Here is a 10,913-nt window from a genome sequence, read left to right as displayed (position 1 = left end):
TTCTAAAGCAGTGTACAAATAGAACCATATTTTCCTTATGATTGAGATTGTGATTTCAGAGCTCTGTTCACATTGAAGAAGACATCCTTTAAAATTATCTTTCAAAATGAAACATAATCAATAATAAGATATGCATTGGATGCTAGTACCTGTCAGACAGCTATGAAGGCATTGCAAGTTCAAACCATGACACTGCCTTATAAGGAGTTGTGACCTCTCTGCAGTGGTAAAAATACAAGGGTCTAAAAAGTAACAATAAAGAGCTGAGTAACATTAGTATGAAGTAAGTGATACAGAAAATGATTGTAATGAAGGCTTAAGGCTACAAAAGATGACTCCCAAGAGATATGGTCTCCATAGCCTCCAAAAGGCAATGAGTGGGTCTTCCCCAGGGCTTTCCAGAGCAGTAGTAACTGTACCTAAAGGGAAGAAATAGGACCGGGCATGGAAATCACAAAGAGATGAGATTGTTCTGGGTCAATGACTAGCTAACACCAGGTGAGGTGGAAAATTCAAACTAGAAGATAATGATTGAAAAGAGAAGGAAACTAATAGCTACGTATTAAGGACTGCACAAGTGCTATTCTCTCCCCCTCGATTCTCTCCTCTCCCCCTGCTCCTATCCTACCCTCTTGAAATTAACCATGGTCTTTGGATCAGAGGACTTGTGTCCCAGTTATATTCCCTAATATCTATACAACTAAGATAGTTAATTAATTATCTGGACCTCAGTTTCGTTACATGTAAATGATGATAATTATATCTCCTAAAAATGTTTTATTTTTTTAATAGTAATAATAATATCTAGTATTGTGCTAGGTACCATGCTCAGATTATTTACATTGTCTCATTTAATCTTACAGCCACCCTCAAGGTACATATTATTCCCTTTGTGCAGATGAGAAAATTGATAAGCAGGTCAAATCACTTAACCCAAATCACAGAAGCAAAAATTAGCAAGGCCAGGATGGATCAAAGGTATTGCTAACCCCAAAGTCCTAATATTTAGCCATTCTGATACACTAGCAATAATAAATGCAAGATTTTATTACAATGCCTTTAGACATAGACATAGCTGCTGTTGATACCATTAGTCTCCAAAATTCCATAAGATGGTTCTTATTTGTTACTCTCAGTGTCTGTGTTGCTATTGTTATAATCATACACAATAAAAATCAGTTGTTCATTTGTTTTTAACTTAACTCATGTGACTTTGCTGATAACTGACAAAACAAAGAGTTTGAGTTTGGCTAACAAGGTTCTTAAATTTTGAGTTGAGAAGTTTGTTCATTTTCCTTTGTTCATGGAACACCACTGCCACTTTTTTAATGTAGAAGTAAAATAATAAAGGCATTTGTTTAGGGGGGTTAATCTGTTTCTTGAATTTTTTACTTAATATTCTCCTAAAAGAATCAAAATGTTCAGTCTTTAGATCTACTCTATAGTCCACAAATGCCTGTAACATTTTATTGCATATGGTGGACACATGACTTCCCTCTAGTGGCTTCCCTCTAGTCTGGACTAAAAGTCCCTTAAGAGGAAAACTCATTTCCTATTTGTTTTTGTCTTTGATGGATAATTGAGTGGATGAATGAGATAGATATGATAAATGTAAATGGAAGCACTTTTAGGAGTCTACATAACAGTTTCAAGGACTTATGAACCCCACTGAAGTTAATATAAAATAAGTATGAACTTAAGTGAAATTTTCAAGAAAGTAGTTCAATAGTTCTCATGAGATTCTCCGAAAGCTTTAGAGCTGCATGAACATTGAGTGTAATTAGACTCAAGGTAGGGAGACCAGTTAAAGGTAATTGAATTTGTACAGAAAAAAAAAAAAAAAGTTATAAAGGACTAAACTAGTGGTATGGCAATAGATAGGGAAAGAATAATAGAGTAAGTGATATTCCACAAATAAATACAAAAGTTTGACACCAAAAACCAGTGGTTAGTAGGTCTAATGTTATATTGAATATATAATACTGTGCAGTGTCACTGCCTATGGTTAGTTCCGTAAGATATGACAGACTTCTCTAACTACCTGACTCCTTTTTTTAAAAGATTTATTTATTTATTTATTTATTTATTTGAAAAAAAGAGCAAGCATGAGTGGGGAGAGGGGTAGAGGGAGAGAGGGAGAGAATCGCAAACAAACTCCCCACTAAGCATGGAGCCCAACACAGGGCTTGAGCTCATGACCCTGAGATCGTGAACTGAACTGACTGAAATCAAGAGTCAGGCGCTTAACCCATTGAGCCACCCAGACACCCCTACTTGACTTCTTTCATAAAATGTTTAGTAAGTGGTTAAAAATTGAAAATGTATGTATTTCATTCTTACAATCATACAATGAAAGTAAAGAAGCCTGTAGCAAATTTTTTTCAACTAATATTTATTGAATTCTGATACATGTAAAGTACTAGAAGTTAGAGACACAGAGAGAAGGGGTGGAGATTTTCTTTCTCTGGAAAGGTGGAGAAATTTTGCTTTAATGAAAAGAAGAAAGCTGAGGAATACTTACTGTACCACTAATATGATGTGGAATGAATTGTATACAGTAGCCTATCTAATAAGACTGAGGGTATAGATTCATCTCTGCAATGTGAGGTTGAGATTAATCATCTTACCCCCTTGCTCTTATTTCCTTCCCCTCTCTCCGTATTTTTATATAAAGTTTTTTTTTTTTAAGATTTTATTTATTTATTTGACAGAGAGAGAGATCACAAGTCAGCAGAGAGGCAGGCAGAGAGAGAGGGGGAAACAGGCTCCCCGCTGAGCAGAGAGCCCGATGCGGGGCTCGATCCCAGGACCCCGGGATCATGACCTGAGCCGAAGGCAGAGGCCCAACCCACTGAGCTACCCAGGAGCCCCTATATAAAGTTTTAAAGAATATTCAATGAGAACTCAAAGGGAGGACTCCAGAAACAAAGACAGAGGAAGGTGTTTGTAAAAAATAAGGGCCAACCAAGTTTGTTGCTGGTTGGAAGTTTGCAGTGATAGGCATATAAAAATTTCAAGGTGTCATTTCTACTAATAGATAAATATTTTTCACTGATTTCTCTCTAGGTGACTGCCAAAATAACTGGACATCTGTCACTTTGATTTAGTTCTGGTTTTTAAATTAACCAATTTAGCTTTCCAAAAATAATTGTGCATGTTGAATGTATGTGAAAAAAAAATTATTCAAACTCAAAGACAAAGGGAACTTTAAAAAAAATATTTAACATCTCTGTGAACTTAAAAAAAAAAATAAAGCTGAAAACTGAAGATGATGTGTGCTGGTACAGTCACTGGCCTGCTCTACCTTTGACTCAGAAGCAGGAATTAGGGGCTCAGTGTTGCTCCTGCAGGAATAGGAAACTAAAAATTACCCAAGTGAGATAATGCAACAAAGTCCTTTACTGCTGGAAGTTAGTGGCAAGAGTGTTGTAACCCACACAACTTGTTCTCGAAGGGGTGCAGCTTTATAAGAAGCTCAGAGCCTAGGAAGGCAGGAGAAGAACAGCACAGCCTCATCAAACTCCAAGTCAAGCCAAGTCTCACTAGGATTAGTGGCTGGATCTGCATTATTGGTTCTAGACAGTGACCCTAAATACCATTATAAGACTTGGATCTTAAACACCAGAGGGCTGGTGGGAAAACAACTGCAAAAAAAAACAGACTGTAAGGAACAATCCAGAAGTAGAGAGAGAGGAAAAAATAAACACAAAATTTCCCATAAAAACTGATCCTACCAAACAAAATCCCAGAACTCCATTAAGATATCAAAGCCAAAAAAAGTAAAAAATCAGGTGACACTCAAAATTAATTTTATTAAATAATATATAAAGTAAAAATACTTTTTTTTTCCTAATTATGTGTATTTAAATTGTACTATAGCAAAGACTTTCAAGTAAATATGTTTAGGTTGTCTAAAGAGATATATTAAAGAAAAACGTGCATGAAAAATAAAATTATAAAACAAAAAGGGAAAAAGGAACTACAGTGGTCAGATATAAATTAGAAATTGGAAACTTTAAAAAATATATAAGATAAAAATCTCATAAATAAAATATGGAGTCATAAGAAATGTAATTCCATAGATTAGATACTTTTGATTGGACACCATTGAGAGACTTTATATTTTCAAAGTAAATACTATAGAAACTGCCTAGAATACTGAACAAAGGGACAAAGGCATTTTTTAAGAAGAAAGAATGATCAAGAAATATGGAAGTTAAATTGAGACTCTCCAACATACATATAAAAAAAATTCCAAAAGAAAAGAACATAGGCTATAGGAGCAGAAATATTTAAAGAAGCAATAACTAAGAAATTTTCAAATGTGAAAAAGCACATATATCCTCAAATCAAAAATGCACTAGGACCAATCATAATAAATAAATTTACACCCCGATGAATCACAGTGAAAATGAAATAACATTAAGAGTAAGAACCTATCATACAATTCCAGACTTCAAGATCTATTACAAAGCTGTCATCAAGACAGTATGGTACTGGCTCAAAAACAGACACATAGATCAATGGAACAGAATAGAGAGCCCAGAAATAGACCCTCAACTCTATGGTCAACTAATCTTCGACAAAGCAGGAAAGAATGTCCAATGGAAAAAAGACAGTCTCTTCAACTAATGGTGTTGGGAAAATTGGACAGCCACATGCAGAAAAATGAAATTGTATCATTTCCTTACACCACACATGAAAATAGACTCAAAATGGATGAAGGACCTCAATGTGATAAAGGAATCCACCCAAATCCTTGAGGAGAACACAGGCAGCAACCTCTTTGACCTCAGCCGCAGCAATTTCTTCCTAGGAATATCGCCAAAGGCAAGGGAAGCAAAGGCAAAAATGAACTATTGGGATTTCATCAAGATCAAAAGCTTTTGTAGAGCAAAGGAAACAGTTAACAAAACCAAAAGACAACTGACAGAATGGAAGAAGATATTTGCAAATGACATATCAGATAAAGGGCTAGTATCCAAAATCTATAAAAAACTTATCAAACTCAACACCCAAAGAACAAATAATCCAATCAAGAAATGGGCAGAGGACATGAACAGACATTTCTGCAAAGAAGACATCCAGATGGCCAACAGAAACATGAAAAAGTGATCCACATCACTTGGCATCAGTAAAATACAAATCAAAACCACAATGAGATACCACCTCCCACCAGTCAGAATGGCTAAAATTAACAAGTCAGGAAATGACAGATCCTGGCGAGATTGTGGAGAAAGGGGAACCCTCCTACACTGTTGGTGGGAATGCAAGCTGGTGCAACCACTCTGGAAAACAGCATGGAGGTTCCTCAAAATGTTGAAAATAGAACTACCCTATGGCCCAGCAATCGCACTACTGGGTATTTACCCTAAAGATACAAATGTAGTGATCTAAAGGGGCACATGCAACAAAATGTTTATAACAGCAATGTCCACAATAGACAAACTATGGAAAGAACCTAGATGTCCATCAACAAATGAATGGATAAAGAAGAGGTGGTATATATATACAATGGAATGCTATGCAGCCATCAAAAGAAATGAAATCTTGCCATTTGTGACGACGTGAATGGAACTAGAGGGTACTATGCTTTGCAAAATAAGTCAATTAGAGAAAGACAACTATCATATGATCTCCCTGATATGAGGAAGTAGAGATGCAATGTGGGAGGTTTAGGGGATAGGAAAAGAATAAATGAAACAAGATGGGCTTGGGAGGGAGACAAACCATAAGAGACTCTTAATCTCACAAAAAGACCTGAGGGTTGCCAGGGGGAGGGGGGAGGGAGAAGATGGTGGGCTTATGGACATTGGGGAGGGTATGTGCTATGGTGAGTGCTGTGAAGTGTGTAAACCTGGCGATTCACAGACCTGTACCCCTGGAGCTAATAATACATTGTATGTTAATAAAAAAATTTAAAAATTTGTAAAAAAAAAAAAAAAGAGTAAGAACCTATCAAAAACATATCCAGGTAATATGTTACACATTTTTACCTGTATTATTATTTATATTTTTTTAATCTCTCCATAATATTTGTGTCTCTCCTCTTTATTCTCTTGTCCTTCCCTTATTTAATCTACCACACTGTAACCCTTTGAGATGAATACTAATTTTCTATAATATGGAACAAATATTATTATTATATTAACGTATTAGTTCATAAAAACAGAGACCAGGTACTCTTTGTCACAGTTGTAACTCCAATGCCTAGAAATAACTGATACATAGTTCTAGCACTCAATAATGTTCAATAGAAGAAAAAGTAAACACTCTAAAAATTCAGTGACTTCCCCACATTTGACAGCTCCTAAATAATGGAACTGAACAACTTGTTGAGGATTTGACTCATTTGGATTTCACCCCAGAGTCAGATTCTTGATACTATTTTTATATAGGCTACTAACCACCATTTTCCCTTCTTCCTTTTCTGACCAGTGGTTTCTTTTAAATCAAAGTTAATCATTAATCTTGCTTTTGCTTAACCTAGCCTGCTTTTTTGTCTCCTTACTTTGTCATTCCACATGCTGTTATCAGTCACAAATTTACATAATCCTCAAGTTTTTACCATATGTTTATGTGTATGTGTGTATAATATATATATACACACACACACATGAGCTACCAGGACAAATATACATCTGAGTAATGAGAGAACAGCATCAGAAATAAGCAAATCCAGAAAAGATGATGATTTGAGGAGATGTGTACAACTCAGCAAAACTTTTTTAAGGTAAATGAGCAAAGCTGTTTGCTAGGTACAGCTCTCAAAGACACCATACAACAGATCAGAAAAGCACATTGCATATATATAAAAATGGTAGAGGACAATGACAGGGGAAAATAACATATTATAGCATCTAAAAAGACATGAAAAAATCTCTTTGAGGGGTATAGGGAAACTTCATGAAGCAGGTGACTATTATGAGTATCTTGAAATAGTAGCACTATGACAGAGGATAAGGGAGTAGATAGAATTCCAGCCCAAGAGTCAAGAATGAGTAAACAAACGAAAGCAGAAAAATATGGGAATATTTAAAATTCAGCAATCTCTTAAGACAGTCTTCAGGATCAGGTGCGTGTTGAAAGTAATGAAAAAGAAAAGGCTAGAAATATGGTTTGAGGATATGTTGTGTAGAGCCCTGAATATTAAACTGGAGACCTTATATATAATTTAGTAGGCAACAAGGAACCATTAAATATTTTTTTAAAAGAGAAACTGTATTATGTCAAAGGTATGCTTTTTGAAGTTTGAATGTGATGAGTTAGTATTTATATCCATGAATTTAAGGTTTGGCAGAATTATCTAGGAGAAAATGCACAGGTGCACTCAGGAGAGGAGCTGGAGCTGGGGACAATGATGAACATCTTGGGAGTGAATAGGGACAAAGACAAATGTAAAACACATTAGGCAGCTGTTCACAGACCCAATCAATGAGCTTGGGCTGGTCAGCAATGATGAGTGCCTCATCCAGAAGTAAGTTAAGAAAAAGACCCTAGATTTGACCTTAAATGTCCTTTAATGATAAAAATCAGTAGCAGTAAAATGGTAAGAGCAAGACCCTGAATAGTAGAGATAAATTAAATTAAAGATAAATAAATTAAACTGTAAAATAGGAGAAAAAGCTGATGTCCTATGGAAAGGTCTAGTAGCTAAAGGGGTACGGTTGTAAAGTTGAGTGGCAATTACTGAGGAGAGGGGATCCTGAGCATTCTTTTGACATGGCAGGAAGAATCTGGGTTCTTCTCCTTGTGCTAATATCACAAACTCTCAAAGTATTCATTTCTCTGTCTTACACTATCTATTTACTTCTCTTTCCTCCACACTGGACTGTAAGTTAATCTAGGACAAATGTTGTGTCTTTCACCAGCAACTAACCCACTGGCTAACACACAGAAGACACTCCATACATATATTTTAAGATTATAGAAAAGGTTTAAAAATGGCTGTGAGGGAAGATGAAATTTGTATAGCAAGGTCCTCAAGGATGCATGAAAGATTAGGCTCGGGAACAGGATGAAGGGTTAACTTTGGGTGATAACAGAGGTGCATTATCTAAATATCACCAGTGGTTTATCTGAAGATTTAAAAGAGTCACCTTATAAAGACTGTTGATATAGAAAATAAATACTGATCCTATACATTCCGTGTATATTCCCTCCAAAGTATTACCCTGGTGCTCTAAAGAGTTGTCATTGTACCAGAAACACCTCATGTTCTGTTTTCAGTTTTGTAGTATCCATTCAAAAAAGTTTACATGACCAAAAACACTATTTTTAATTATAAATAAATAGGCGTCAAAGTCGAAGCAAGAAAAATTAATCCAGGCTCAAGGAGGAAAAGCTGGGAAATCTGAAAAATCTTTGATGAACATGTTGGAAGGGGAAGAAAAGCCAAATGCACGAAACTATAGACAAAACTCAAGTGAATGCTGACCACTTCTATAGCATCTCCACTGCCCACTTTGCTTTTCCAACCCACACCCCCTCCCCAAGTATTTCTGACTATGTGAGAATAAAGAAGCTAGGATATGGAAATCCATACTTCAAATCCATGTGAGTTTCCAGGTTATTTTACAGTATCATTTGGAAGCTGCATTTTTAGAATTTTAGAAAAAGCGAAATAAAGGTATCACCGTGCCTGCCAGGAGCTGAGTTGGTTCCCAAAGTAGCCACACATGGTGAGAACCTGTCTCTTGGAAGATCTGAAGACAGGGTCTATCTTGATATCCAGCAGTTTTGTGTTAAGTCAAAATGACTGAAGGTAGCAACTACAACTTCTCCAGTGAACAGATTTCAGCAAAATAATTTTTATATAATTTTATATAAAATGTCTCTAGTTTTAGTTCCCATAATCTCAAATGAGAATGGTGTTGGGGGAGTGGTAGCCATGAACAAAGAAAACTGTAAGGAAGTAATGATGTTTCTACTGATCTCCCAAATATGAGAGAAGACTCCACAGGAGGAAAGCAAAATATGTCTGGACCCATTAGTATGCTAGAACCTACTGAATTTACACTCCTACAGAGGCTGAACCTTAGATGGAAAGTGATTTGCTGTACAGGCACACACAGTGAGCTAATCAGAGTGCCAGGATCAGAATGTATCATCCCTGAATTTTCAGTCCATTTCTGAGACTTGAGCCATTAGACCATGATAATTTTACTTTCCAGTTTATCTGGAGATATTTTGATTGTACTTATATTGTATTGTGTATTTTCTACCCAAGCAGTCTGTCTTCTAAAACCTCTTTGGCCCTCACAATTACCCCTCCTTCTCAGTGTGATGCCATCCTCTCCACAGCCCTCCCAGTAGAGAGTGGGCTAGTTAGTCATAATTCCATAGGGATTTTCTGGTTTTGAAGAAGGTGATTTCTCATGTAAAGGCAAACCACAGGATGTATGGTTTCATATATCCCTGGGGCACTAATTACCCTAGAGTTCTGGTCCCAGAAGAACAGAAGTGTTTCTCCAGTCCCAGCACCAAAATTACTCTTTTGGTAACCTTTAATGCTTTTGAAGGAACAATACTCCACAATAAAAGGAAAGGCAAAATAATATGCCAATACAACCACAGAGAGTTTCAACAGTATGAAATATTTGCTTTCCTTATTTATTTTCATCTTGTGAAATACTCTGCAAACACTAATAATTGTCTCTTATCCTCTCTCTAAAAATAGAATCCTTTTTTCGTAAGAGAGAAAACTACTGAAACAGGGAGACTGCTTTAATGTGATTTAGTCAAGCCAAATCATTTGCACTTCAGCATACCGAACTGCGTTTGCACATCAGAACACAGAATCATAAATCAAATGGCTGGCAAGGCACTGAGAAGTGATGTAGTCAAGCCACGACCATTAGGCAACCAGAGGACACTCAAATCATCGCACATAGAAGTTTTTAATGACCTTTAAAGAAAGAGATATCTGCCTTCTCGTATGTAATAATGCTGATATTTTAAAAAGAAAAAAAAAAAACCCTTCCTTTATATCTAATCTAAATAAATGTCTTAAAGTACAGTGGTACAATAGCATAAGAGTTTTGTTTCATTTCATAACATATGCTAATGTTTAATGATATAGTTGATGACTATGGGGAAGAAAGTAAAATTGCATATGTATAATTTATGTAATTCACAATTTATATAGCTTTATATTTCCAAATATTTAATACTGCCTCTTAAAAATAACAGATCATTGGTTAAGGTGATATAAACAAACAGCATGAACTAAGCTTCCCACACAACATGTGGTTACATAAAACCTGGAGGAAGTAATTCTAAAGGCAACTTTGTATCTCAGAAATAGTTATATTTAGTGGTAGAAGCAAAATCTGAATTAATTTAAATAAAAGATTGAGCTGAGCAGTGACTAAAGAATAATTTTCTCTCCATCATGTAAGACTTGGACAATTTCTCCTTTTAAAGGGGTTATGTAAGTGAATTATAGTTTCTAAAAGGATTATTGTGTTTTCACAAAGATGTTTTCTAGAGACATGAAAATTTTAGTAGGCAATTATTTAAATACTTTTTCTTAACTTTAAATCTCCTTGAGTTTAACTTAAATGCCTGATATTTACAGTTTAAAGCTCCCAGATTTGCACATTCCAGAATTAGTACTATTTTTCTAAAATCACCAATAGTTTTCTTGTTACAACAATGGAAATAATGTACTGTTTTATTAAAATTCCCTGTCCATGCTTGGGCCATCATTTCCAAGGTTACTCTGGTCAAGGGATGCAGAGAAGTGACAAAACTGGTGACAGATAGAGGCCATGGCTTTCCAGGAAAAGTTCACACAAGACTTCAGAAGACTTCAAAATTCCTATGGGTCATTTCAGTTATCATTGAAAAGAAGAATCAGAGGAATTCTTAGGTCACAGTACACAGAGGTTGTTCAAGGGCCTTCTCTAGAT

The sequence above is a fragment of the Lontra canadensis genome, unplaced genomic scaffold, assembly GCF_010015895.1.
Source record: "Lontra canadensis isolate GAN:19392208 unplaced genomic scaffold, GSC_riverotter_1.0 scaffold11, whole genome shotgun sequence".
Taxonomy (NCBI): Eukaryota; Metazoa; Chordata; class Mammalia; order Carnivora; family Mustelidae; genus Lontra; species Lontra canadensis.
This window is presented reverse-complemented; position numbering follows the sequence as displayed.